The 27,970-nt window shown below is 36.9% G+C and overlaps 1 long non-coding RNA gene across 1 annotated transcript; it reads left to right on the top strand.

Moving 5' to 3' along the window:
* The first annotated feature begins 665 nt into the window (after positions 1-665).
* Positions 666-27,035, top strand: LOC105500807. The gene is made up of 4 exons (XR_001000081.1): positions 666-700; positions 18,674-18,785; positions 21,606-21,820; positions 26,879-27,035. It is a non-coding gene; the product is annotated as an uncharacterized LOC105500807 (long non-coding RNA).
* The last annotated feature ends 935 nt before the right edge of the window (positions 27,036-27,970 follow it).

The raw sequence follows: 27,970 nt of genomic DNA, 5'->3' as shown, positions 1-27,970 counted from the left end.
ATGGGTATGCAGCAACCTTAGTTTTTTCCTCTTCAGGAAAAACAAATTGACTGAAGAGGCAGGAGATACCAGAGGAATTTTTAGAGCAAGAGTGAAAGTTTACTAGAAGTCTTTAGAACAGGAATGTAAGGAAGTAAAGTACACTTGGAAGAGGGACAAGTGGGTGACGTGAGAGATAAGGTGCACGGTTTGACCTTTGGACTTAGCATACTTCCAGGATCTTGCATCCCTTCTCTCCTGATTCTTCCCTTGGGGTGGCCTGTCACGTGCAGTGAACTGCCAGCACTTGGGAGGGGAGCGTGCACAGCGTGTTTACTGGATCTGTACACTTGCTCAATTGAGGTGCTCTCCCCTTACCAGCCCAATGTCCACTGGTGGTAATATACCAGTTAAACTCTACCATTTTACCTCTTAGTGCACATGCTCAAGCCAACTCACTCAACTCCTGAGATCTTACTGGGAAGCTGCTTATCACCAGTTTCAGCTGTTTCTTGGGAGACTGCCTTTACCTGGCACTGGATGTGACCATTGTTATTTAGAGAGACGGTTTACTAACCACCTGACCATCATCTGATGGATGTCTAACATTCCTAGAGAGGGAGTGCTCTCCTACCTTGCTTGTATGTGACTGGCTACCTACTGTAACAATTTCCCCCTCAATAGTCCAAGACCACAATTCTTTGGAGAAAAACAGATGAAAGTCAGTCTTCTGTAACTGCTTCCCTCTCACAGAGGGGGAAGGGTGGTTCTGTGGGTCTTGGCCTCTTGCTAGTTGTCAGGGAAGGGTTTGCTCTGTAGGATGGTGAAAGCAGTATCCAGCCAGGTCCAAGGGAGACATGGGCAGGATTTCACCTCTGTCATGTCTCACTAATGGGCAGTCTAGGGGTCTCCTGCAGGAGGGTGACTCTTAAATATTGAGAAGATGGTATCCCTCACTAATGATCATCTAGAGCTTGATGGCCTGAAGGCAATAGAAGACAAATCAGGTTATTAGATTTAGCAGAATGTTAAAGTGAAATAAGGGGGTGATGACAGGTGACACACCCAGGTAGCTGGTGGCTATAGTCATAACTGCTAAGAATTGGGTGTGTGGGGGTGCTAGCCAATTCCAGTATGTGCCAAGAATTGCAATACTGATCCAGATTTTTTCATTACCCATCCCTTTTCTTTCTTCTGAGCTGCAGCTGGAGATCACTAGTTGGGTCACTGGAATAAGTAAGTAGGGTTAGTCTAAACTGCAGACAAAAACTCAAAAACAACTGATGAGACTAGAACATTTTATAACCCTTTACAATTTTCTGTTAAAGAGCAGAACAATACTCTAAGAAAACTGTGCTGGGTTTTTATTCCAATGTTTAATTTACAGACAAACTGAATAATATCCTTTTAATTTTAGCTAATATGTTCACTCACACAATTTCTTTTACATGATTAATTTTTCACAAACATTCCACAACTTAAACTTCTAGCTTTATCTAATCTAACTTTAAACAACAACTTAACCCTCTAAAATAGGCAATAAACTACATTCCCATGCTTTCTTATAATCTTTTACTAAAAGCATATTCTACTTTCCTTACCTGTCTTGCATGTAAAACTCTTTTTTCAGTAGTCTCAAGTACATGAAAAACAGTAAAACTATATTTCTAGTAGTCTCAAGTCTCAAGTACTAAATACTTAAGTAGTCTAAATTGTTAGCAACTTTTACTTCTATTAAAAAACTTCGTAAGTGATTCTAACTATGTATGAGGTTTGGAGCATAGGACATCAGACAGAAATGAAGATAAGGCCTGACTCTTTCCAGCATAGCTAGGGGTCATGGCTAACACTGTACATGTCTCCTGGACTTGCCTAGCTTTAAAGCAGAGATACTGTACAGTTTAGAGTCATAGGAGCAGTTTAGGAAGCATTAAGTAGGCCTAATATCCTTTAGAATTGTATATTATTTCATAAATTCCCTCTTATAAATCTTTTCATGAATTGCATAGACCATGTACAACATGCTTGGACTTTCTGACTTGTCCTAGACGTTCCTCTATTTAAACAACCAGTCACTTTACTTTAGGACAAGATTTTACCATACAAGATTCTTTCTTATATAAAATCTATTTTCTTTATAACCTTCCTTACCAGAAATACCTCTTTATTTTTATAAAGTTTGAATGAGACAAGTCATTTTCTTTCTGTTAGAAAGTCAAGCTTTGTACTGCTTGTTACTGGGTGAGTTCTGTAAAGGAGGAGCAAATGAGGTTACTTACATACTATAGAAGTCATCCACCCTCGACAGATAGCTCAGTTAAATTTTTACTAAGATTTGTCTGAATAAGTATGGGCTATTTATAAACCCCTGAGGTGGGACAGTCCAGACTGAAGTTATTGGCTGAAGATTTAGGTAGCTTTCACAAGAGAAATAGAGCTACTATAGGGAAAGATGAATTCAGAAGTTGAGTAAATATTAAGCAGGTACCTATCTTGGTAAATACATTTTTGCCCCGAAGAGGTGTGAATTTTTTCTTTTGGAGGGAGGAGGTGCAATTTGCCTCATTACCTGACAGAATTTGGAGGAGAGTTGCTCAAAGATTAGCACAGAGTAGTCATCCCTTGAAGCCAAAAGGGAAAATTATAATTTTACTTTCTGCCTCCATAGTTGTCCTTGTTCTGTTGATGACAGTGTCTGAACTGGGAGCTTGCTAAAGCAGAGAGCCTTTTCAGGTCAAGGTCACCAGGGGTTGGGATTCTGTCCTGGGGCCCTTAAGCCCTCAGGGAAGTTCCATTTCAGTGGTTGAGCTTGTGGCAGAGAGAACAAGCCATGTGGGTCTTTTTCCTATTTATCTCATTGGAGTAGTTTACCTTCCAGTGGCCTGGCTTCCAGCACCAATGGCAATTACGTGGAGGAGTGTCCTTAGGACAACCTGGAGACAGCTTGAGAGCTTGTAAAGTAGCCAATACTTGATCCTGCCTTTTGTTCCTGCATTTTTCCTTTTTCTTAACCCTGTTCTCCTTATTCTACTCTTGGTTGTACAAGACTGAGAAGGCTAATCTGAGGACCTCCTGCACAGGGTCACTGGGTTCCACGACTGACTTTTGTAATTTCCTCCCAGTTAACCCTTAGGCCAAACAATATTATAAAGGAAACCTAGTTTTTTGTTTTAAGGTTTGGGGAAATCAAACTTTTCCCACCTTTGGGGGATGCATCTGTGGGGCATGTCCTATAGTATGAAGACATAATTACCCATCTGTGAAGAGAGAACAGAAAAGAGAGAAAATAAAAAAGGAATAGCAATGTCTTCCCTCTACTTTTCTATTATCTTGAATGGGGCATCCCCCAATATCCTTAGGGATGAACTGGTAAAACTGTGTACCTTTGGTCCCATGTCATCACAATTAACCACTTAAGAATATGTACCCCTAACCTTTCATTTATCTCTGTTTTAAAGGTAATCTGTTAGCCTGGGACCACAGTTCATCTCTGTCCTGTGGATCTCTTGTACCTGTGGCCTTGGGCCAGCCTATATCCTTATTTCCATGATCTTTTAGTGACACTTGCTTGGAATATTCTAGAAAAAAATAAGATACTCTCTTTTCTCAGATTTCCATTTTCCATGTTCTTTAAGTAGAGGAGAAGCCTGTTTTTCACCTAACTGCCCAAAGGGGACTGGACTTTCCTCCACTTTCTCTTCAAATATGACCTTGAGGGTCTTGACGCATGCTGTGAGGAGTGCAGAAGTAATTAGAGAAATGGAGGATACAGAAGGAAGTGGTCGGAAGCAAGAGGAATAATCATGGAAAGCCTTAATATCCTTGAATATATAGCAGCCCTTGAATTCAAGAGGGCAATGTTTGTTTTCCCTCTTGATATAAATGAAGAACCTCTGGAAGACTTAGAGCTTGGGGGAAGAACTCGCAATTGGCAAAAGAAGAATTCTCCCTCCTTCCAAATGGGTGCTAACTCAAAAAAAGTAAGTAAGTTGGATCCTTAAAGGATCAGAGTGAGGCCCTATGCAGTTAGACAAACTGCTTCAAAAGCCACTGAAAGCTCGACTCTGAGGTATAATAGGAACAGAAAGTATATGGTAAGTCATAAGGAGCTGGCAGAGCTGGAGTTCCAAGTAGTGGCTGTCCTGGAAATGTGTCAGCAGACAAGGGAAGGGTTTGTGGTCATCTGAGCTGGTAGGGTAAACACGAGTATAAATCTCAGGGGATTTCTGCAAGGCAGCCTGTGTCTTTGCTGCCAAACAAATGCAGCAAGAGCCATGGGTGCACAAATAACAGGCAGTGTGTGTTTAAGAATTCACGTGGCATGTGAAGTTAAAGCAAAGAGGCAGACTTGCCTCCAAGGCAGATAGTTCTGTGGGTGTGCAAGGTCATTTCAGAATACAGGCAGAGAAAACAGGAGAATGTGCTGTTTGGGTTTTTGGAAAGAGCTGATTTTAGCTGAAAAAGCGGAGGAAACCCAAGACATTGCACGGTTTTAGGCTTTAGCCCTACCACTCTCATAAGCCTCCTGTCCAGGAGGGCCTGTCTCAGATCTACTCAGTGTAGACCCCAAGGTTATTTCCACCTCTGCAAGCTGCCAGTCAGGGTGAGCTGAGAGATCAGCCTGGTGGGTGAGTGTGAGCAGAGTCGTTTATGGCCAAGAGGAATTGTTCTGAGGGTTTGTTAGTAAGCAGGAGAAAGAAGGGGAGAAGAAAACTATGTGTGAGTGTTGAATGCCTTCCACCGAAGCAATTGAGGAATAAAGATCTCTTACCATTGAAGATTGTGTCAAAGTCACAGAAACAAAATATGTTAATGGCCAAATGAATTTGAGACACACAGCACCAAAGTATGTTAGCAGTGGAAGGTATCTGAGTCACATGGTACCAAAACACATTCCCAGCAAAACATATCTATGTCATGGCACCAAAGTATGTCACCAGCAGTAAATCCATATGGGTCTACAGCAACCCCAATTCTTGCCACCTCAGAAGAAAGAATGCAACCAAGGAGGTATAAGACAGAAGGAGAGATACAGACACGTTTTCGAGCAGGAGTGAAAGTTCATTAGAAAGCTTTAGAACAGGAAGGAAAGAAAGTAAAGTACCCTTGGAAGAGGGCCAAGTGGGCGACTGGAGGGATCAAGTATGTGGTTTGTCCTTTTGACTTGAGTTTGATATGTTGACATGTTTCCTGGTTCTTGAGTCCCTTCTCCCTTGATTCTTCCCTAGCAGTAGGCTGTCCGCATGTGCAGGGGCCTGCCAGCATTTGGGAGGTGAGCAGGCACAGCATGTTTATTGGAGTTGCATGCATGCTCACTTGAGGTGTCCTTCCCTTACCAGCCAAATATCCCTAGAAAGACATATATCAGTTAAACTCCACTATTTTGGCTCTTAGTGTGCATGTTTGAGTCCTGTCACCCAGCTTCTGGGATCTTATCGGGAAGTTGCTGATCACCAGTCTCAGGTGTTTCTGTTTATTGGGAAATTGCCTTTCCCTGGCACTGGCTATAACCAATTATCATTTTAGAGAAACAGTGTAACAACTTCCTGACCTTCACTTGATGGTCCCCTGACATTCCTGTTTGGCACAGAGGAAGAGGCTCTCCTACCCTGCTCATATCTAACTACCCATTGTAAGAGCAATACACAGAATAGATACCTGATCTTATATATACATCTTACATACAATATCATTTCAAGCTTCTCACACTTCAAATTAAATGGTGCCATATTAACCCTAAGTAGCTTGCAGTAAGTTAAAGATGCCTATTGTAATACTTATAGTAAGCATTATCATTCACAAAACGCCATAGCCAAAAATTCAATGGTAGAAGGAAAATGTAACACTGAAAAATTAACATAACCCAGAAGAAGGCAGAAAAGGAAGAACAGCAAAGCAAAATCAGATGAAATTAAAACAAAATTACAGAAAATTAGCTAATGGATATTAGAAAATTTACAAAGGCAACCCCAACTATACCAATTATTACATTAGCTGTGGTTATATTGTCAGATTTAATAAAATAATCAAGATCCAAACATCCTCTTTAAAAGATATGTGTATTTAACATAAAGAAACAGGTAGCCTAAAACAAGCAAGACCTAAACACCTCTTTTTTTTTTTTTTTTTAACTTTGTTTTAGGTTCAGGATATTTGTAGCAAATATCCTCTTTTAAGATATGTATATTTAATATAGGGCACAAATAGACTAAAACATAAAAGATGGAAAAAGATATACTCTCTAAAATGTGAAAATGTAGATTGTGTGAATACTGTAATATCAAAGTGTGCTCCAAGACAATAAACATTGCCTGAAATAAAGTGCAACATTTCATTAAGACATAACAATCATAAATGTTTGCATACTTAATTAACAGAGCTTCAAAATACAGCCGTGTGCTGCATAATGTTGTTTCTGTTTTGCATATATAATGGTGGTCCCACAGCAATATAATGGAGCTAAAAAATGTAGCTGGTCTTGAACTCCTGACCTCAAGTGATTCACCATTCTCAGCCTCCCAAAGTGCTAGGATTACAGGTATGAGCCACTGTGCCCCGCCTGCAAAACTATTTTTAATGTCATTGTAGAAGTGTCACCTTATCCATACTAAGGAATATAGCTATACAGACATGACATATAACTTCCAAGCTTGATTTGTGAGATTTCAAAGAAATTCAGAAAGCCTTCTATCTACCACATGTGCGTATTTTCAGATTGAGTGTTTTTTTTCAGTAGTATGTTTGCCAAAGGGGTCCATTATTTTCTCCCCCTTAAAATGAAATATTTAGACTCATGGCTCAGTTTTGCAAGGGAAATGCTCAAGGGAACTTGGACTAGGAGAGGACACACGAAATAATTTAATATTTACAGCACATTATTTTTGCAATAGTTATTTTGGAGTCAGATTCAATATTATCCTTTTTTATCTTATTACTTATGTACGTAATTTTATTTTATTTATTTATTTTTTTTGAGAGAGTCTGGCTACGTCACCCACGAAGAAGTGCAGTGGCATGATCTCAGCTCTATGTGTGTGATTTATAATAATATATCATGATTAAAAACATGCTTCAAACGTTTATTTTACAAAAGCTAGTTTTATATACTTCCTTTGAAGTTAACATAATTGCCTTATCTCCAGTTAAGTCAATATCCTCAGATTTAATAAAAAGTTGTCAGAACATGTCCTTAAGATTTTAGTAATTACAAAAAGTGGTATGCATGTAATAATATTATAAATTTTCCTTTGGCACGATTTCTATTTTTTAATATGCTATAATAAATAACATATTTGTGTTATTTTCCATAAAACCAGGATAAAACACAATCAAATTATGACTATGAACTGAGAATCAATGAACTTCAGGAGATATTAATAGCCACATGTGCTGATTTTAGTTAATTCTATGGACTGTTACTATATACAGTAAGATGTACTACATTTCTGAAAGACTATGCTATAGCTATAATTTGAATTCTTCCAATGAAAGGTGTTACATTAAATCATGAAGAATTCTTTAGACTGTTCTTTTGAAAGCTCTAATTTTAGAAGAATCCTTTTATAAAGAACAAATTTCTACCTTCCTTTTCATTTTAACTGATTGCTAGCAGTACTATTGTCGGCAGTTATGCAGCCCTTTAGCACAAGCTTCTTCATTCTAAGTGACAGCTCGTCCACATTAAAAACCATCATCTCTCTCTCCATAACTGCCTTGAGTTCACCAACACTTTCACACACGTATTACAGCCACCTGTTCATGAAACACAACATTTATTTTTTTTTCCTTCAGTATATAGTGTGTTCGTAGTTCTTTTAGCTATCTGAATATACTGTTTCCCTTGCCCTGATGATATGCCATCATGATTATCTCATAAAAGACTTTTTCTGTGCCAATTGTATCATGGTCCTACAATCAATTAACAGAATGCCAAGAAAAGTAACTTCATTTCTTTTTATTTCTAAATAGTCTCCTGATATAAAACAAGAAATTAAATGACCAAATTATATTTCTTTTTCTGCTAAAATACATAAAGCAAATCAGGGAGACAATGACTTGACTGAACTGTCTCAAACTTTGTGTTCTTTTTATGTACACAGATACAAAAAAATAAATAAATACATTGTACATTTAGGAAATTTGACAAATTATAGACTAGATAAAGAAAACGTGGCACATATACACCATGGAATACTATGCAGCCATAAAAAAGGATGAGTTCATGTTCCTTGCAGGGACATGGATGAAGTTGGAAACCATCATTCTCAGCAAACTATCACAAGAACGGAAAACCAAACAGCACGTGTTCTCACTCATAAGTGAGAGTTGAACAATGAGAACACATGGACACAGGGAGGGGAGCACCACACACCAGGGCCTTTTGAGGGATAGGGGGCTGGGGAGGGATAGCATTATAGAAATACTTAATGTAGATGATGGGTTGATGGGTGCAGCAAACCACCATGGCATGTGTATACTTATATAACAAACCTGCATGTTCTGCATGTGTATTCCAGAACTTAAAGTATAATAAACAAATTACAAAATCAAATTTAAAATTTTCATTATAGAACTTGTTCCAAACATTCAATGATGTGCTTTACTGGAAGATAAAATATGGGTAACTCAAACAGGTAAATTTTCTTTACTAAAATGGTAGTGTGGACAAGCCACCATAATCCATTTTAAGTTGATCTTTATGGTAAATTTGCTCAGAACAATTAGATATGCACAAATATGTCAACGGAAAAATTGATTAAAAGTTTAAAGATATAAAAATAAATAAATGCAATAAATTATTTGATCAACTTGAAGTCAGTTTGAATGACAACAAGCATTAAATTTGCATATAATGAAAAATATTAGGCAATTCATTTTTTGTTACTGATGATTTACTGTAGTGTGTTCTGTAATGAATAACTTCCTTCTGAACAGTAATTTGGCAGACTTAAATACCTCTGAAATATTCATAGACTTAGAAACAATAATTTGCCTTTTACTTTGAAAGCTCTAATTTTAGAAGGATCCTTTTATATCAAAATATAATAAATAACTTATTTATTATATTTTAAGTTCTGGAACTTATTATACTTTAAGTTCTGTGAGTTTATTCTACGGGCTGATGAAATGTACCCACAAATACTTCTCTCTAGGTGTCTTCATTATGTTATTATTTGTAAAGGCAGAAAATACTGTGCATCTCCTAAATGGTCAAAATAAAGGATAATTAAAATGTTATTCATTTATTTCATGCAGTGGATTGTACATATTCATTATACTCTACTTTCCTGGGTAATATTTCATACATTTAATAATCTCATAATTCATTTTTGGTGGGAAAATTATGGGACACAGTAGAGCTTATATAATATTATAAAGAGTTTTAATTTTTTATATTGCCAAAACCAGGAGAAGATACACCAAAATACTAATTTCAATGTAAGTATTATTTTTAATTTCAATATATTTGCCCTAAGAGAGGGCAAAACTTCCGAGGGATATCACAAAGAGAAAGGTACAGCTAGAGTAAGTAACATGTTAGGGATTTTATTGTATTTCCCCAAATTTATGTTTTGTAGTCCTAACCCTCAGTACTTCAGAAAGTGACTGTCTTTGGAGATAAGGTCTTCAAAGAGGTAAAGTTATATTAACAATGAGGTCATTAAGGTGGGCCCTACTCCGTATGACTGAAGTTTTTATGAGGGGAGAAAATGAGGGCAGAGACACATATTAGAGAGGAGAGACTGTGAAAACACAGAGAGAAGGCCATTTACAAGCCAAGGGGAGAGACTTCAGAAGGGAATAACCCTGCTAACACCTTGAGCTTAGACCTGTAGCCACCAGAACTTGAACAAATAAACTTCTGTTGTTTATGTCCCTCAATCTTTGGTACTTTTCTATGGCAACCTTGGCAGAGTCACATAGAACGTAGTCACTAAGTAAGAAGATAAGAATGACTGGAATTTGCTAATAATGCAAACTATAAAGTCTATATGAAAGCAGAACTATCATTCAAAAAACTGGGAGGACTTCACCGTTACCAATTTTTCAAGACTTTTTTCTTTTTGCTTTCTCAGTCTTGTGACTGCTCCTTTTCCATTTGGCCTGATTGTCCTTTTGCAATGTCTCTCCTTCTTCAAAAGTTCAAGGTTTGAATATGCAACAGCTGATTCTGGACACCAAGGGTTTTTAACATCTTGATGATTAAAAAGCCAGAGTGCCTTACCACTCTGAGCTTATAAACTTGGCTTGAGATTTTTGAGGTTGAGGCTTGAATTTACCTCCAGAGCAGGCAAGTTTATAGTGTTCAGATAATCACTTTAATGGACTTTCAATTATGAAATGTTCAAGCGAAGTTCCCAATCTGGGATGTTGACTCTCCAGACACCCTGACTCCGATGAACTAAACTATGCTGCCAAATGATATAAGAGACTCTTCATTCATTATGTCTGTATATCAAGATCCCACTTAGAAATGTTTCTTCTGTAAATATGGGTTTAGACTGCACTTTTTCTGATTATATTTATTGCTTCTTGGCAAATACATTTTGTTTGTGGTCTGGTTCAAGCATTTGATCAAAGGATATTAAGAGCAAAGATGCTGTGTTATATGTGGATTCATGTTGTCTGAGAGACCATAAAGAAGAACCAACTGGGATTTCTGAATTCTATTCCACAATCTACAATTTAAGAGTCATGCCTGCTGTTATTTTTATATGAACTAACTCACACATGGACAAATGTAGTGACATAGAATTCATATGTTCAGACACATTATGCTCATGAAGCCTAAGGCAGATCCAGCCTCTGTATGCAGAGAACATGGTTTTCCATAAAGTGTGTTGGAATTCTCAAGTCCAGTTGGCTAAGAAAGCATACTGTCCTGGGGAGGAAATAAACACTAGGGAGGAACTTAGACTTGACAAGGGAGGTGTACAACTTTCTCTTCCCCCTGGGGAGTTCAGGTACTGAGTTTCAGGTGAGAGATACTCAAAAATATGCCCTGGGGAACAATAAGATGGCTTTGTAATAAAGAGAGCCCAAACTGGGTCATAGACAGGCTTGTGTAGTACAGGGTGGACATAATTTGCCCTTGTTCCAAGTTGTCTATGTGGTAGTTCTGTTTACATAGGTTCATATTTACTGAATTACACTCCTGATTCTAGAAACGGGATTGTGCTGTCAAATAGTATTATATGCACCTAATTGCCAAGGTCCATCCATGAACAGATTTTCCTGAATAATTGAACAGAGACCACTGACCATAAGAGACAATATGAGTTGTAGAACAAATGTAATGAAATCAGATTCTAGTTTGGTTTTGAAGAATAAATATATTTTTAACCTTGAACCAAGAATCTTGTACTATCTATGCTTCCATTCCTAAATAAGTGTCTTGAATAAGGTGATTTTTATAGTCAGCTATCAGCAGCTAAATTTTCTGGCTTAGTACATCTCACTGAAATATCTGAGTCATCATTTTTGAACCTCAGCTATTGTACTGAGTTGCAAATGTTAAGAGAGGATCATACAGTTTTAATTCTGGGTCAAATTAAAGTATTGAACCTAAGTATCTGAGGTTCAATGTAAGATTAAGAGTTTTCAGTACCTGTGGACCTTAGAGGGTACACTTCATGCCTAAAAACCACATACACAAAGGTCAGGGAGCACAGGCAAAAGGAGAGAGAGTGGGGGGCAACTAGCAGTCTAGATTGGGGAATGGGGTGTAGGTCGTCTTATGTTTGAATGCATGGTCTGAATGGTCCATTAAAAGGAAGTGGTGGGAAATCAGGAAGCCCAGTCCACCAGCAGGAGAGATGCCTCTAAGTTCCTATCTCTGGCAACCTGCTCAAGCGATTTGAGTGTAGTGTAGAACTGAAAACTTTGCCAAGGTTGACTGAGTCCTGTCTCTGTTACAAGAAAGCTAAATAAACTTGCATTTAAAACAGATGCTGAGGCAACATAATATTATGAGTTTTCACTACAACTAGGTATAACTTAGGTACTAAAATGACTGAAGGTATTGGTGCAAGTTCTAAAACTGAGCACTATTTCTTTGTGGTCACCATTGAAGTCATGCTGGACTTAACACCGGGAACTTGAAAAAATGAAATTCTAAACCCTCATTTTAAAAGTAGGGGAATCCGGTCAACGGCGTGTTTTTCTTGACACTCATGATTCTAAAGGACCCTGTTACCTCCTGGACCTTCCTAATCAGCAGTAATGTTAAAAAGTTTCAAAGAGATTGTGCATCATATCTGCCTTCCAATTTTGAGTGAAATCCTCTGATTGATTAGGTAACTAATTCACTCCTAGTGCCCAAGCTTCAAAGAAGCCTCAGAAACAGTTTTACTTTTCTAACTTCTCCAAATGAAAGATGCAGTGCAGGTTGAGGGTCAATCCAAATATCAACAACAAACCAAATAAATCAAAACATTCATATCAGCATTGTTTTAATCAAAGAAAACACTTCAGAAAAAAAGACACAAAACAACATTCTTCAAATCTAAATATTTGATGTAATGAAAATATTAGTGACAAGAAACATTCAAAGAATGTGAAGTTCACTCAACTGAAATAGTTTACAATGTCTTTTGGCTTTTCTACTAGCTTTAGAAAGACTGAATTTTTTATAAAAAATAACTCTAGGAACAAATCTCAGTTTCTTATTAAGTTACCTGTCATATTGATCCAAAATCTGTAAAGATTATTGAGGAGTTGTCTTTTTTTAAATAAACTAAAAAAAGTTTTCCATGGAAATTTTTTCCCTTTAAACTTTATCACAATTGTCTATGTTTTGTCATGTATTTATTTATTACTTGAAAATATTAAAACACTTACATGATGTATTAGTCTGTTCTCATGCTGCTAATAAAAGCATACCCAAGATTGGGTAATGTATAAAAGAAAGAGGTTTAAAAGAATCACAGTTCCATATGGCTGGGGAGGCCTCACAAAAATGGTGGAAAGTGAAGGAAGAGCAAAGGCATGTCTTACGTGGCAGACAAGAGGGCATATGCAGGGGAACTCCCCTTTACAAAAACATTGAATCTCATGAGACGTATTCGCTATCAGGAGAGCAGCATGGGAAAAACCTGCCCCCATGATTCTATTACGTCTCACTGGGTCCCTCCCATGACACATGGGGATTATTACATTCAAGGTGAGAATTGGGTGGGGACACAGAGCCAAACCATGTTATATGAATTAAAGGAAATTTTTCTGGTTTTCCAATGTAGTCAGTCCTCCATATACGTAAATATTTGTTCCAGGACCACTGAAGATTACCAAATTTGTGGATGTTCAAGTCCCTTAATTGGCCCTTGTTATCTGCAGTTTCTGTCTCCAAGGATTCAACCAACTGCAGATAAAAAATGCAGTAATTCATGACATATTTTCAATCACTGAAACTCTAGAAAATGAAATCTTTTTTTAAATTGAAACTGAGAATGGAGAAAGCCAACTTAATTTATTTGCCTTATGAAACATTAGTATATTGTTAGTGATTTAAATTAGTTTCCTGCAAATCTTTCAGGTCAGTAACACAGTTTTGTTGCTGAATACTCTTATATGCTACATTTTAAGAGCCTTTTGTGTTATACATTTTGTGTTAGTCCATTTTGGGTTGCTTTAAAGGAATATCTGAGACTGAATACTTTATAAATAAAAGAGATTTATTTTGGCTCAGGATTCTGCAGGCTATACATACATGGTGCCAGCATCTGTACCTATTCTGGTGAAACCTCAGACAGCTTTTACTCATGGCAGAAGGTAAAGGGGGAACCAATGTGTCACACTGAGAGAAAGCAAGAGAAAAGGAGATGCCAGTCTCTCTTTAACAACCAGCTCTTGTGTGAGCTAACAGAGTGAGAACTCACTCATTGCCAAAAGGATGGCACCAAGCCCTTCATGTCCCAATGACCCAAACACCTCCCACTGTGTCCCACTTTCAACACTCGGGTTCACATTTTAACATATTTGGTGGGGACAAACATCCAAACTATATCACTTTGGAAGATCCTTCATATAATCTTATATATACATATTTAAATATAATCATATATTAAATTATATGCTCTAAAATTTTGAAAGAATGTTATATTGTTTACTTCTGAAATTGCTATTTGAACTATGAGTGAGTTGCATTTAATTTGTTTGGCATTTACTTCCCCAAAATAATCATATAATCTTGAGAATTCATGTAGAATCAAATGCAATCTCACTTTTGAATACTTTTAGCTTCATAATTAATCAATTTCTTATGCTATAAATATAGATATTTTATTAAAATTATATTCATTTCAATTTTATGATGCTGTGTAATCAATTGGGGCTTGTTTTGTTTTGTTTTTGGTCATCTCACATATTTCTGTAGGCTCCTGAAAAGCATCATGGAGCTGTTCACTAAGGTTATGGTGCCAACCAAAACAGTCTGATTTTAAAAGTGGTTTGAAATGCCTAGCCCCTGAGAATGCTTCCCAGCACACATGGCTGTCTTCGTTTTTCTCTTCATTTTGTCTTTTTCCCACCCAGAGAACAGATAAATTAGTTATACCTATATTACGGTCCATAGTTTAAATATATTAATCATCTTGTATAACCATCTCTCCCCAAAAGATAGTGTATTACATACAGTGTTAATATTCCAGGGCTGCTGTAACAAAATATCACAAACGATGTGGCCAAAACAATAGAAACGTATTATCTCACATTTCTGTAGGCTAAAAGTCTGAAATCAAAATGTCTGAAGAGCTGGTTCCTTCTGAGGGCTGTGAGAATCTTTTCCATGCTTCTCCCAAGCTTGGCTTCCAGTAGGTTGCTGGCAATCTTTAGCATTTTGGTTTTTGCTGTATCACCCAGATCTGCCTTCACCTTCACATGGTGTTCTCCCTGTGTTTATGTGCTTGTGTCCAAGTCTCCCTTTTTTAGGACATCAATTACGTTGGACTAGAGACCCACCCTACTGCAGCATGATTTTATCTTAACTAATTGCATCTGCAATGACTATTTTCAAATAAGGTCACATTTTGAAGTAATGGGAGTTAGGACTTCAACATACAAACTTAAGGGGGATACGATTCAACCCCCAGCACATATATTGGATTCTGATTTTTTAAAATTAATGGCCTCTGTATAACGAATGTTTATTTCAATCTAGTAACTCAGGAAAAAGGCCTCTTTCAATGTCACTGTTAGCAATAGGTAGCACAACATAACTAGCATACTCTGTTTTGCATCCTATGCTAAGAGTTTTCTCCTCAAGCCAATATCTTGTGTCTGGGTGGATTTGGGAGACAGAAGGGATAAAATATGTCATCCTCTTTTGTACCAAAGCATGTTCATATTTTTGCTTGTTTTATTCTACGTTTTTCATACTCTGACATTAGAACATTCTTTCTGTTTTTTTTCTTCTCTCTCTCTCTCTTGTTCTTTCTCTGAAGGTTTTCCACAACTAAGAATGTTGTACATTAACATGGGAAAGCCCAAATTAAAGGAAGCTAGTGGTTTGGCAGTTTAAAATAGTTTAGAAATAGTTTTGCTAAAATATATTTCCACCGTCATGTTTTAACTTGTTTTAATAGGCTGAATATACCCTTTTATTAGTTGTAGAGCAGCCTGTGAATATTTACCTGTCAGTTAGGTGCATCTATTACAGGGAACACAGAGGAGAGATTCTTTAACTTTAGGGCGCTGTTCATTTGCTGAGAGTGGGTTGGTTAAAACCCAAGTTTGGCTCACCTTAGTGGAAAGTCACTCAGCGGTAAGAGGGAGAGAAGAGTGTTCCTATTTCCTTGTCTGTGTAATGAGTATTTAGTTTCCGTGGTCATTGTCAGTTCACCTCAATAACAATTGTGTTGCGCTAGAGTTCTACTTTGTATCCCACCTTCTGGCAAATGTCCTTTCATTTTGCTTTCTTAAATGGCACATTGAAGACATGCTGATTTTGTTTTTGGGTGGGCCTAGGTTAAAGTGTGAACTTGCTAACTCTATCACTTGTGTTGCTTAAAAGTTTTGCAGTTTCAATTTCCTCAAGTACCAGTTGGAGATACTAGGATTTATCTTACCATTTTATAGTAGGGAGGATTAAAACTAAGTAAGATGGCATATGGAAAATATAAAGTGCAATGCCTAATTTCCACTCATTTGGGAAAAATAATTCTTCTTGAGATATTTGATAATTTCTTTCTTTCTCATTAAAATTTGACAATTTTGCCATATTTACCATGTATTAGTATTTTTTAAATTTTTGTGAGTACATATAAGGTCTACATATTTATGGAGTTCATGAGATATTTTGGTCAGGCATGAAATGCATAGTAATCATATCATGGAAAATTGGATATTCATCCCCTCAGGCATTTATCCTTTGTGTTACAAACAATTCAGTTATACTCTTTTAGTCATTTTTAAATGTACATTTAAATGATTATTGACCATAGTGCCCTATTGTACTATGAAATACCAGGTCTTACTCATTCTTTCTAACTACTGTTTGTACCCATTAACCATTCCATCTTCCCAAACTTCTGCACTACCTTAACTAGCTCCTGGTAAACATTTTTCTATAATCTATCTCCATGAATTCAATTGTTTTGATATTTAGCACGCACAAATAACTGATAACATGAGATGTTTGTCTTTCTGTGTCTGTCTTATTTCACTTAACACAATGATCTCAAATTCCATCCCTGTTGCAACAAATGACAGAATCTCATTCCTTTTTATGGATAAATGGTACTCCATTGTGTCTATGTACCACATTTTCTTTATCCATTCATCTGTTGATGGACACTTAGGTTGCTTCCAAATCTTGGCTATCGTGAACAGCACCTCAACAAACATGGGAGTGCAGGTATCTCTTCGATATAATCATTTTCTTTCTTGTGGGTACATCCCCAGCAGCGGGACTGCCGGATCATATGTTAGCTCTACTTTTAGGTTTGTTGAGGAACCTCCAAACTCTTCTCCATAGTGGTTGTTATATTTCCAACAGCAGGGTATAAGGGTTTCCTTTCCCTCATATCCTCACCTGCATTTGTTATTGCCTGACTTACATATAAGAGCCGTTTTAACTATGGTGAGCTGATATCCCATTGTAGTTTTGATCTGCATTTCTCTGATGATCAATGATGCTGAACATTTTTTATATGCCTGTTTTCCATTTGTAGGTCTTCTTTTGACAAATGTCTATTCAAACATTTTTCCCATTGTTTAATCAAATTATTAGCTTTGTATTTCTATAGAGTAGTTTGAGCTCCTTATATATTCTGGTTATCAATCGCTTGCCAAGTGGGTAATTTGCAAATGCTTTCTCCAGTTCTGTGAATTTTCTCTTCACTTTGTTGATTGTTTCCTTTGCAGTGCAGAAACTTTTTAACTTGAAGTGATCCCATTTGTCCATTTTGGCTCTGATTGCCTGTGCTTGTAGGGTATTGCTAAAGAAATTTTGGCCCAGGACAGTGTGTTGGAGAGTTTCCCCATTTTTTGGTAGTTTCATAGTTTGAGGTCTTGGATTTAAATCTTTAATGCACTTATATTTGATGTTTGAATAAGACAAGAGATAAAAATCAAGTTTCATTCTTCTGCATATGGATATTCAGTTTTCTCTGCACCATTTGCTGAAGAGGCTGTCTTTTCCCAATATATGTTCTTCGCTCCTTTGTCACAAATGAGTTTACTATAGGTGTGTGGATTTGTTTCTCAGTTCCCTGTTGTGTTCCAAGTGGTCTACGCGTCTGTTTTATGCCAGTACCATGCTGCTTTCGTTACGATAGCTCTGTAGCAGAATTTGAAGTCAGGTAATGTGCTTCTTCCAGTTTTGTTCTTTTCACTCGGGATAACTTTGACTATTCTGGGTCTCTCATGATTCCATATAAATTTCAGAATTTTTAAAACAATTTATGCAGAATATCATTGGTATTTTGAGGGGGTTGCATTGAATGTATAGATTGCTATAGGTAGTATGCGTATTTTAACAATATGGATTCCTCCAACCCATGAACACGAAATCTCTCTCCACTTTTTGTGTGTCCTCTTCAATTTCTTTCCTCACTATTTCATTGCTTTCACTGTAGAGATCTTTCACTTGTTTAGTTAAGCTAATTCCTAGGTAATTAAATTTGTTTCGGCTATTTTAAATGAGATTACTTTTACATTTCTTTTTCAGATTGTTCACTGTTGTCATATAGAAATGCTACTGATTTTTGTATGTTGATTTTTTTATCCTGCAGCTTTACTAAGTTTATCAGTTGTAGTCATTCCAGATCCTAGAGGAAAGAATTTCAGTTATTCCCCATTCAGCATGATAATTCTTGTGTTTGTTTTAGATTTCCAATCCAAGTTCCATTCATAGTGTGGAATTCTTTCTTCTGTTATGCTATTGATTATCATTTTTGATGTGTATTCTGTTTCCATCTTTTAAATTGCTTATTGTTTGCAGATTATTTCTTTGTGATATATTTTTCTATATAGCAAATGGTCTCCTTTGTTTCAATTATTTTCTTCGGCTCTGTGATAGGATGTGTCTAGTCTTTCTTCTATTCAATTTGTGTTTTTCACAATGTTATTTGCACTATGTATTGCTTCTGAACGTGATTTTATTGGGCATGCTTGGCTGACTTCCTGGCATCTACTCCACTACCCCCCATTATGTAGTAGCCATAAGGTTTGTGTATTTGATTGATTCTTCTCTTAGTTCTAGGCATGGAACCCAAGAGATCTCTAAGACAATTCATACATTTTACCCATCTTAGAATAGCTGGTTTAGGACTGGACAACCAATCTCAGCTGCTTCAATCAGATTCACGGTAAGTACTGAAATGGAAAACCCTTTCCTCTTCTAGGCACTGTTAAATATTTTTTTAATGTAAACTGTGCAACTACTACAGCTATTTTACTTTGAGAAAACTTAAGCAGAGAACAACTTCTAGTTGACAAGGTGAGATATACTGAGAGAGAAAATGGGAAACTAAACAGAAACCCTGATCAAGTCTTCCTTTGAGTATAACTTAACTGAAATTTCCAGTCAGACAAAGTGTTCTCTTCATAAGGTCAATTACTTTGAATTAGATTTTATTCATTTAAAACTTGCAACATTTTAACCTATTCACTTTTCTGTACTGTCACTACCATTTATTTCCACTGATTTCTTGTCTTTACTTGTTATAAGTATAATATATTCTTTTTCTTATAGAATAGAAATATTCTATTTCTCTAAGTAAAAATAGATGATAATCATTTCCTAAATCTAAACATTTCCTATGAAAAATCTTTGGGACACAATTACATATTTCCTTTCACTCTTTTATAGTACTTCCATAATTGTGTAATATTTCAACCGCTTTCTTTGTATTCATATTTACAAAAGGTTAATTTAGAGGTTTTTATTGTGCTTGCTCATGGTAAGTGGCCTCTACTCAGACTGCTGCACTCAACGCTTTGCAAGAGGGAGCACGTGAGCAAGTAAGTGTGGGATCCAGCCAGCTATTCCAGGCACTGACACGAGAGCACGCTCTGTGCAGGGCCCGTGGCCAGACCAGGAGTGTCACCCTGAGGGGAACATGGTGGCTCCCAGGTGAGGATGCCCATGACCCTGAAGCCCTAGAGGGGGTGTTACAGTGGTCTCTATTAGTTCCACTGTTCGCGGATAGTGGTGTGTTAGCATCTCAGTTGACCCCTTGCCTCATCGCATGGGGTGACTGCCCTCTGCTGGCAAAAGCTAAGGGTTGGTGTGACAGTATTTCTCAGTACCTGCGCTATGTGGGTTCTGAGCTCTTGTCTGGCATCAAGAAGAACTGAAGTCACAGGGACGGTTGAAGGATGGTGAAGGTGGAGAATTTTACTGAAAAATTAAAATGGCTCTCAACAGAGAGGGGACCTGGAGAGGAGACTGGAAGGGCAGGCCATCTTCCCCGAAGTTCAGCTGTCTCTTCCCTGGAGTCAAGTTGTCTCCCCATCTACCAACTGAGTCTGGGGTCTTTATAGGCACAAGCTGAGGAGTGCACGCTGATTGGTTTGTGAGTACGCAAAAAAGGTTAAAGTGAAGACACCACTCAAAGGTGGGCATAACAGTGTAGAAAACCAATTAGGAAAGGGTAGGTATATGTAAAATAGGTAAAGGGTGGGAATCAATCAGAGAAAAGCACACCGAACGGGAGGACAATTTCTAAATCTGGTCTGAGGATTAAACTTGTAGCTTGGCTTTCAGGCTTTAAACCATCTTTGACTTGGAGGTGGGCTGTTACTGTGTACTCTCCTCTATCTTCCTAGGCATTTGGCTGCCTCCTGTCACTGTTAATGGGTTACAATTATGCCATTTTCCACTTGATTCTTGGACTACTTTTGAAATCGTATATTTTCATATATTTGGGGTTTGTTGCCTTTTATTTGTTTTGTAGGATAAAAATATGTTAAGACTTTTCTATTCATTATTTGTATCTATCTATTTATTTATTTATTTATTTGAGACGGTCTTGCTTTGTCACCCAAGCTGGAGTGCAGTGGTGTGGTCTCGGCTCACTGCAAGCTCTGCCTCCCGGGTTCACAGCATTCTCCTGCCTCAGCCTCCTGAGTAGCTGGGACTACAGGCATCCGCCATATAATTTTTTTTTTTTTTTTTGAGATGAAGTCTCGCTTTGTTGCCTAGGCTGGAGTGCAGTGGCACGATCCCAGCTCACTGCAAGTTCCGCCTCCTGGGTTCATGCCATTCTCCTGCCTCAGCCTCCGAGTAGCTGGGACTACGGGCACCCACCACCACGTCCAGCTAATTTTTTGTATTTTTAATAGAGACGGGGTTTCACCGTGTTAGCCAGGATGGTCTCAATCTCCTGACCTCATGATCCACCTGCCTTGGCCTCCCAAAGTGCTGGGATTACAGGTGTGAGCCACCATGCCTGGCCTGTGTCTCTTAATTATAGAAAGTCTCTGTTGATATTGATTCTTTGTCTTTCATGTGTTGTAAATTTTTTCTGTTGCTTAGGTTTTCAATTGAAATTGTATTATTAACTATTTTTTGCATATTGTAATGTTTTTCTTAAATTTGTGACTTTATAACATATTTTACTTTGTCAACTAGAGTTTATAGCTAGTGTTTATTTGTTATAACTGGGTACCTTTTTCTGTATTAAATAAGGTTTTCATTCTAAAGCCACTTCAAATACAAAGGAATAAAACTATTCTCATTGAAATAATTTATAAATGTTATATTCACTGAGAAGTCAAATGCAATAATGATTGTGGATTCAATGCCTCATGTGATGTTTTACTTGTGTTCTCTACACAAAGCTCAGTTTTTTTATACATATAAATATATGCTATTCAAGTGCTATAAAAGTCACTTGCTTTTATGTGCTCTAGAATCATTAAAGTTTTTAACAGTATTTGAAATCCTTTACCTTCTTCACTTTAGATGATTATAAAATTTAAACTTTTAGAAGTAAGGTTTGGTTAAGCAACCCAAAAATTTCAATGGCTTCACAAGACAAATGGTTATTTTTTGTTGGAGCAATAGTCAAACACAGATCCGATTATTGGGATTAGACAGCTTTCCTGGGCATCTTTTCTCCCAGTGGCAATTTAGGGTTTGAGCCTCTTTGATCCTTTGGCTGACTTGTTCTTTGTCTGTGTAGTCCTTTTATTCAGATGGAAGATGGGAAAACACAATGCTATATACTTTGGAATATTGTATGGGCTTGTAATCAGCATACTTAATTTCAAGCCATTCCTTGGCCACTCAATGGTCACTACTAAATCACACAACCCACCCAACTGGAGAATTAAATTAAATATCTGGAGCGATTTAATGAACATGCATTTGTAGCCACAAAAATGAAGATACAAATAAGTAGGTGATGAATTTTTACTAAAATTTGATGATTTTCTACAGAAATAAATTTGAATCTATTCAGTATATAACTTTAGGTTAGTGTCAATGCATTTAATTTTTTGTCTGCAAAATCTGCTCAAGCACATCCTTGTTCAAAGAGCCACTTGCTACTTAGTGACCTTAACTGAAACATTAATTGTTTTGTATGCCCAAATTTAATAAAACCCAGCTATCAAGAATGATGTCATGGAAAACATTGTTACTTAAATGCGAAGAGTTTGTTCCAGATCCTGCTGTTCACTGAACAATAAGCCAATCACCGAGACAGTGAGTATTGCCAGGGAAGAAGCCTTTACTTGGGTGCTGCGACCTGGGAGATAGGAGATCAGTCTCCAATCCATCTCCCTGGTCAACTAAAATTAGGGATTTATGTAACAGGGAAGAAATATAACCATGTATGGGAAAACGGGAATTAGGAAGGGGTAATGAAGCAGAGTTCATCAATAGGAAGCAGATGGTTGGCTAGTTAATAATGGCAGGTGAGGGATCTAGCATCTCATTGTCCAGATGTGTTGATCTGGTTAAGTTTCAATTCCTTGATGCTATCTGGGAGGTTTGGTGGCTGGTTTCCTGAGAAAGAAACTCACATAAGACAAATGTAACTTTCTCAGGTTTCAAGATGGAACAGTAAATGTCTACGTTTATTCAAAAGAAACCATAAACATCAGTTCTATGGGACATTTGGATAGGTTTCAACGTGACTTATGGAAATTAGTATTAGAGACATTTTGAATATTAGTTGCAATAAAATAGTAGTTAATATTTAAGAGGCTGTGCTAAGTTCTTTACATTCAAATTGCTTAAGATGCAAAATAATATATCTGTACATTTATATTCATATACATAATTATATCTCTATCCATCTATCTATCTACCTATGAAGATAAATGAATAAAGTGATCATATCCTTTTCTTTTAGTCTCTGATCATCCTAACAATCTACCCATTAAGCTCAATCTGATTCCCAACCTCTGCAGACTTCTTTATCCTCAGCTGAACCACTGGACTCTCATTTACAGGCTTAGTTCTCTTTCATCCTTATGACAAATGCTCTGGCCATTCAGGAGTAAGATAAGGAACTCACATTTACCCCTTGATATTTATAATAATGTTGCCTTCACTTTGTGCTATATTCTAATTCTGCACTAATGCCTATTCCTAGAAATATGGGCTGGACTTCACACCTCACTTCAGCTGACTGGTATTCTGTTTTACACTTTGAGTCTCAGTCCTGGTTTATAACCTCCCTGCTTTTTATTTTATTCTAAACATGAGGTGACATCTTACTATTTCTGGGTTCCTCTTAGTACTATTTCCCTAATCCTATACTTCCATCTGATGGCTAGGACCGTGATACCCTATGCTAATCATCTCTGCTATGACCTGCCTATGTCAAAACCCAGCTTAAAGTTGTCATGGTTCATCAGACTAGCCTTTCCCTAAATTGGACCTTACTTATGACTACTAAAGTCAGCTACCCTGAGAGCTACTTGTGGTCTTAAATCTCTAACTAATAAACTACATCAGGCTCTTGTCCTTCAGGCCTTTCCCTAATCCCAGGTCCTATCTAATTCTAAACATTTTCACCCACCATTTTACTCAGTTCTCCTCTTCTTGCTAGGACCATATGCGGGATTGTGCCCGGTCTCAGGTAAAAATATTGTGTGTGTGTGTGTATGTGTGCATATTAATGTGTGTATATCTATGAGCATAAGTGTATGTGTTTACTATATTTGATAATAAACCATTATGTAAGAGACATTAATTTTGTGGCTTTTGCTCACTTATCTTCATATATTTATTTTAATTGCATGCTCACTTGAAACAGCTTAACTTTCTTTGGTTAATTTTTAAATTATATTTTATTGGTTGCAATCACTGTTGTCTTCCCTTGTTTGTTTATGTTATTAATGTCAGGCCTTCAAAGAATTATGGGAATACTAATTATAGTTTGAGTGTGCAGATTGGGCCATTCATGCAATTATTTATTTCCTCAAACATTAATTTACTACTGTGTAGAAAGGTGCCAAAGTATTCTGAACCCACACTAAAGGGTTGTGTAGCATCTTGTGGGCTTCACTTTGGAAAGAATGGCAGGATCAAAGAGACCAAAATATCTGATTTGTTCCATATGTTATAGCTCATCCCTCATGACAGAGTGGAGACTTGTCAATATTGCTTCTATTGCCCATGGTGAGTGACATGATCAAATATTTCAGGCTCAGTATAGTCCTGCTTGAGATCTTACTCTGGGAATGCTAGAAGAATAAATATTACACTTCCAAATGTTTCACAAATGTTTGTCAAATATTTTGTGCTAAAACTGAGGATATACATACTTGGTTTTGGTCTACTGCTCAGTATAATTATTATTTATAATTTATATCCTCATATCACCTGTTTGTTAAAACTCCAAGCCTGTGTCTCTAATCTTTGTGAAATAAAACTGAACTATTTTTCCCACTTTCACCCAACAAAATAAATCTACATGACCTCTTTCTCTATTTGTCTTTAACCTAGATCCTACTACGCTATTCTCTTCATCTCCATTGTTTCTTTCTTTATTTTATTATTATTATTAGTAGTAGTAGTAGTAGTAGTATTTTCGAGAGAGAGTTTTGCTCTTGTTGCCCAGGCTGGTGTGCAATGGTGCGATCTCAGCTCATTGCGACCTCCACCTCCCAGGTTCAAGCGATTCTCCTGCCTCCACCTCCTGAGTAGCTGGAATTACAGGAGCCCGCCAGTATGCCTGGCTATTTTTTTTTTTTTCATATTTCTAGCAGAGATGGGATTTCACCATGTTGGCCAGGCTGATCTCTAATTCCTGACCTCAGGTAATCCACCTGCCTTGGCCTCCCAAAGTGGTGGGATTACAGGCATGAGCCATGTGCCTGGCCTCTGTATTGTTTCTTGATCGTCTCTCGTGAATACTCTCCCTCACAGAATAGGAACAACTGTTTTGGACCCCTCCTCTTAGATCATATCTTCTTGTTTTAATTTCTTATTTTATTAAAAAATAGTTTTAGTCAATATTCTCATTATAATTTGCAATAATACTTCCTTGTGTTTTAAAACATTGTTATACATCTTCCACATAGACCAAAAACCTCATGAAAGCAAGTCCATTGGTAGAGCAAGTACATTTGTTAATCACATAATCACTCTATCATGAATAATATCAGCATATAATTATACACCAATGTCTTAAACAGTAGAATATCTGAGCACACTTTAGATATAATAATACATATTCCTCAGCCAGAGTCAACCTAAAGATAAAAGTACACAAGTTCCTTCCTTCCCTCTACTATCTACTCATATCCCTGTAGGTTTTCCTGTCTTTCACATGACCCTCCATGGTAAACTGTTAAGACTTGCAGTCAAACGCTGAAATCACCTGCTGGTAACTCTCACTGGCTGAACCCAACCAGATGCCAGAGAGCAAGAGAGCGACTGACTTACTGTTTTTTTTCTTTCCATTTTTGAGCGCTATATTTACATCATACATAATAAGTTGTGTATATTTCTCAGATAGAAAAGTCATGGTGAGTTAGAAGCTATTTCTCAAATTTTAATGTGAACAGTAAACTGGGTAATTTGTCCTGCAGATTTTCTTTTTCAGGATATCTGGAATAAAAGTCTGAGTTTCTAAATTTCTAGCAAGCTTACCAGTAATACCAATGTTTTGGGCTCAAGAAGAATATTGTGCCAAACATCAAATAAGTGGAAGAACCTGAGTTTTTCCCAGTTTTTCTGACCTGTAAACAAAGATGAGAGCCTTCCTTTCCAAAGAGAGATATATGCAAAAAAAATTTAAGAAGGAAGGGAAGCTTCCAGATTAAATGTGACGGTTTATGCACATTATCTGGTAAATCTCCCTAAGATACTTAATAAAGAAGAGAAAAATAATTAGCTCTATAATAGAAAAATCTGTCAAATCTCTATGGCCGAGTAAATTTAACATCAACTGTACTAGGACAAATCTTTATCATGTGCTAATTTACACAGAAAAACACAGCATCACTGCTGTGATATTGCTCCCCCCACAAAGTAAATTATAAACTAAATTTAATTATAAAGAAATGTCAGTTCTATGCAAAGTTCAAAATACAGATGTCTCCCATGTTCTGTAAATTGTTTTACTTTTATTTTCAGTTCAGGGTTACCTATGCAGGATGTGTAGCTTTTTTGCATTGGTAAACCTGTGTCATGGGGTTGGTTGTAAAGATTATTTCATCACCCAGGCATTACACCTAGTATCCCTTAGTAATTTTTCCCACTTCTCTCCCTCCTCCCACCCTCTGCCCTCCGATAGGCCCCAGTATGTGTTATTTCCCTCTATGTGTCCATGTGTTCTCATCATTTAGCTCCCACTTATAAGTGAGAACCTGCAGTATCTGGTATTCTGTTTCTGCATTAGTTTGCTAAGGATAATAGCCTCCAGCTCCGTCCATGTTCCTGTAAAGGACATTATCTTATTATTTTTTATGGCTGCATAGTATTCCATGGTACCACATTTTCTTTATCCAATCTATCATTAATGGGTATTTGAGTTTGTTGATGTCTTTGTTATTGTGAATAGTGCTACAATAAACATATGCATGCATGAGTCTTTCTAATAGAACAATTTATATTCCTTTGGGTATCTACCCAGTAATGGGATTGTTGGGTTGAATGGCAGTTCTGTCTTTAAGTCTTTGAGGAATCACCACACTCTCTTCCACAATGATTGAACTAATTTATACTCCCACCAACATTGTAAAACAATTCCCTTTGCTCCATAACCTAACCAGCATCTGTTATTTTTTTACTTTTTAATAAGAGCTCTTCTGTTGTGAGACAGTATCTCATTGGGATTTTGATTTGCATTTCTCTAATGATCAGTTATGTTGAGCTTTTTTTCATATGATTGTTTGCCACATGTATGTCTTTTTTTGAGAAATGTCTGTTTATGTTCCTTGCCCTCATTTTAATGGAATTTTTTTTTTCTTGTAAATTGGTTTAAATTCCTTATAGGTGCTGGATATTAGACTTTTGTCAGACACATAGACCAGTGAAACAGAATAGAGAACCCAGAGATAAGATCACACACCTTCAACCATCTGATCTTCGACAAACCTGACAAAAACAAGCAATGGGGAAAGGAATCCCTTTTCAATAAATGGTGCTGGGAGAACTGGCTGGCCATATGTAGAAAACTGAAACTGGATCCCTTCCTTACACCATATACAAAAATTAACTCAAGAGGGATTAAAAACGTAAATGTAAAACCCCAAACTAAGAAAACCCTGGAAGACGACTGAGGCAATACCATTCAGGACATAGGCATGGACAAAGATTTCATGAGAAAAATGCCAAAGGCAACTGCAAGAAAACAAAAAATTGACAAATGGGTCCTAATTAAACTGAAGAACTCTGCACAGCAAAAGAAACTGTCTGCAGAGTGAACAGACAACCTACAGAATGGGAGAAAATATTTGCACTGATTTACTTTCACGAAGTCAGTTTGTGAAAGAAAAAGAGAACAAGTGGCATTTGAAAGGCAGTGGCTAATTTCTTATGAAGCAGTGAAGACTTTGGAATCCAATAGAGTTGAGTGCAGATGTGAGCACAATGCTTTCTTACTGTATAACTTTGAATAATTCACATAAATGTTTGAGTAGATTTTCTTATACCAGTACTCATCACTTAGGATTGTGATCAGGATGGAAGTATTATGGTCTAAAAGTTCCGCATACAATAATACCTGGCATCTAACATTTAACAAGCGGTAATATACTTATCTTCCCATTTGAGTTAATGCATTTTAACCTTGAAATATAAAGGAATTTGCTAGGTCACACTGACTAATGACAAAAGTTAAATTGATTAAAGTTTCTGTACTTAGATTTGCCTGATAAAATATTTTAAAAAACTATATATTTTGATTTCATAAGCCTGGCTACTCTAGCTGTACTTCAGGGAATTTTATAAAATATTTCAGAAAGAAGAATGAATTTTTATTTTATCAAATCCATACATACAACATTAGGCACTGGGTGATTGCCTCCAACACAATGCTTAGAATACATTATCTCATAATCAGAGTTCTTTTATATAAGGATGATA

Source organism: Colobus angolensis, unplaced genomic scaffold, assembly GCF_000951035.1.
Source record: "Colobus angolensis palliatus isolate OR3802 unplaced genomic scaffold, Cang.pa_1.0 Scaffold69, whole genome shotgun sequence".
Taxonomy (NCBI): Eukaryota; Metazoa; Chordata; class Mammalia; order Primates; family Cercopithecidae; genus Colobus; species Colobus angolensis.
The sequence above is the reverse complement of the archived record's forward strand: the minus strand, read 5'-3'. Positions and strand labels throughout refer to the sequence as shown.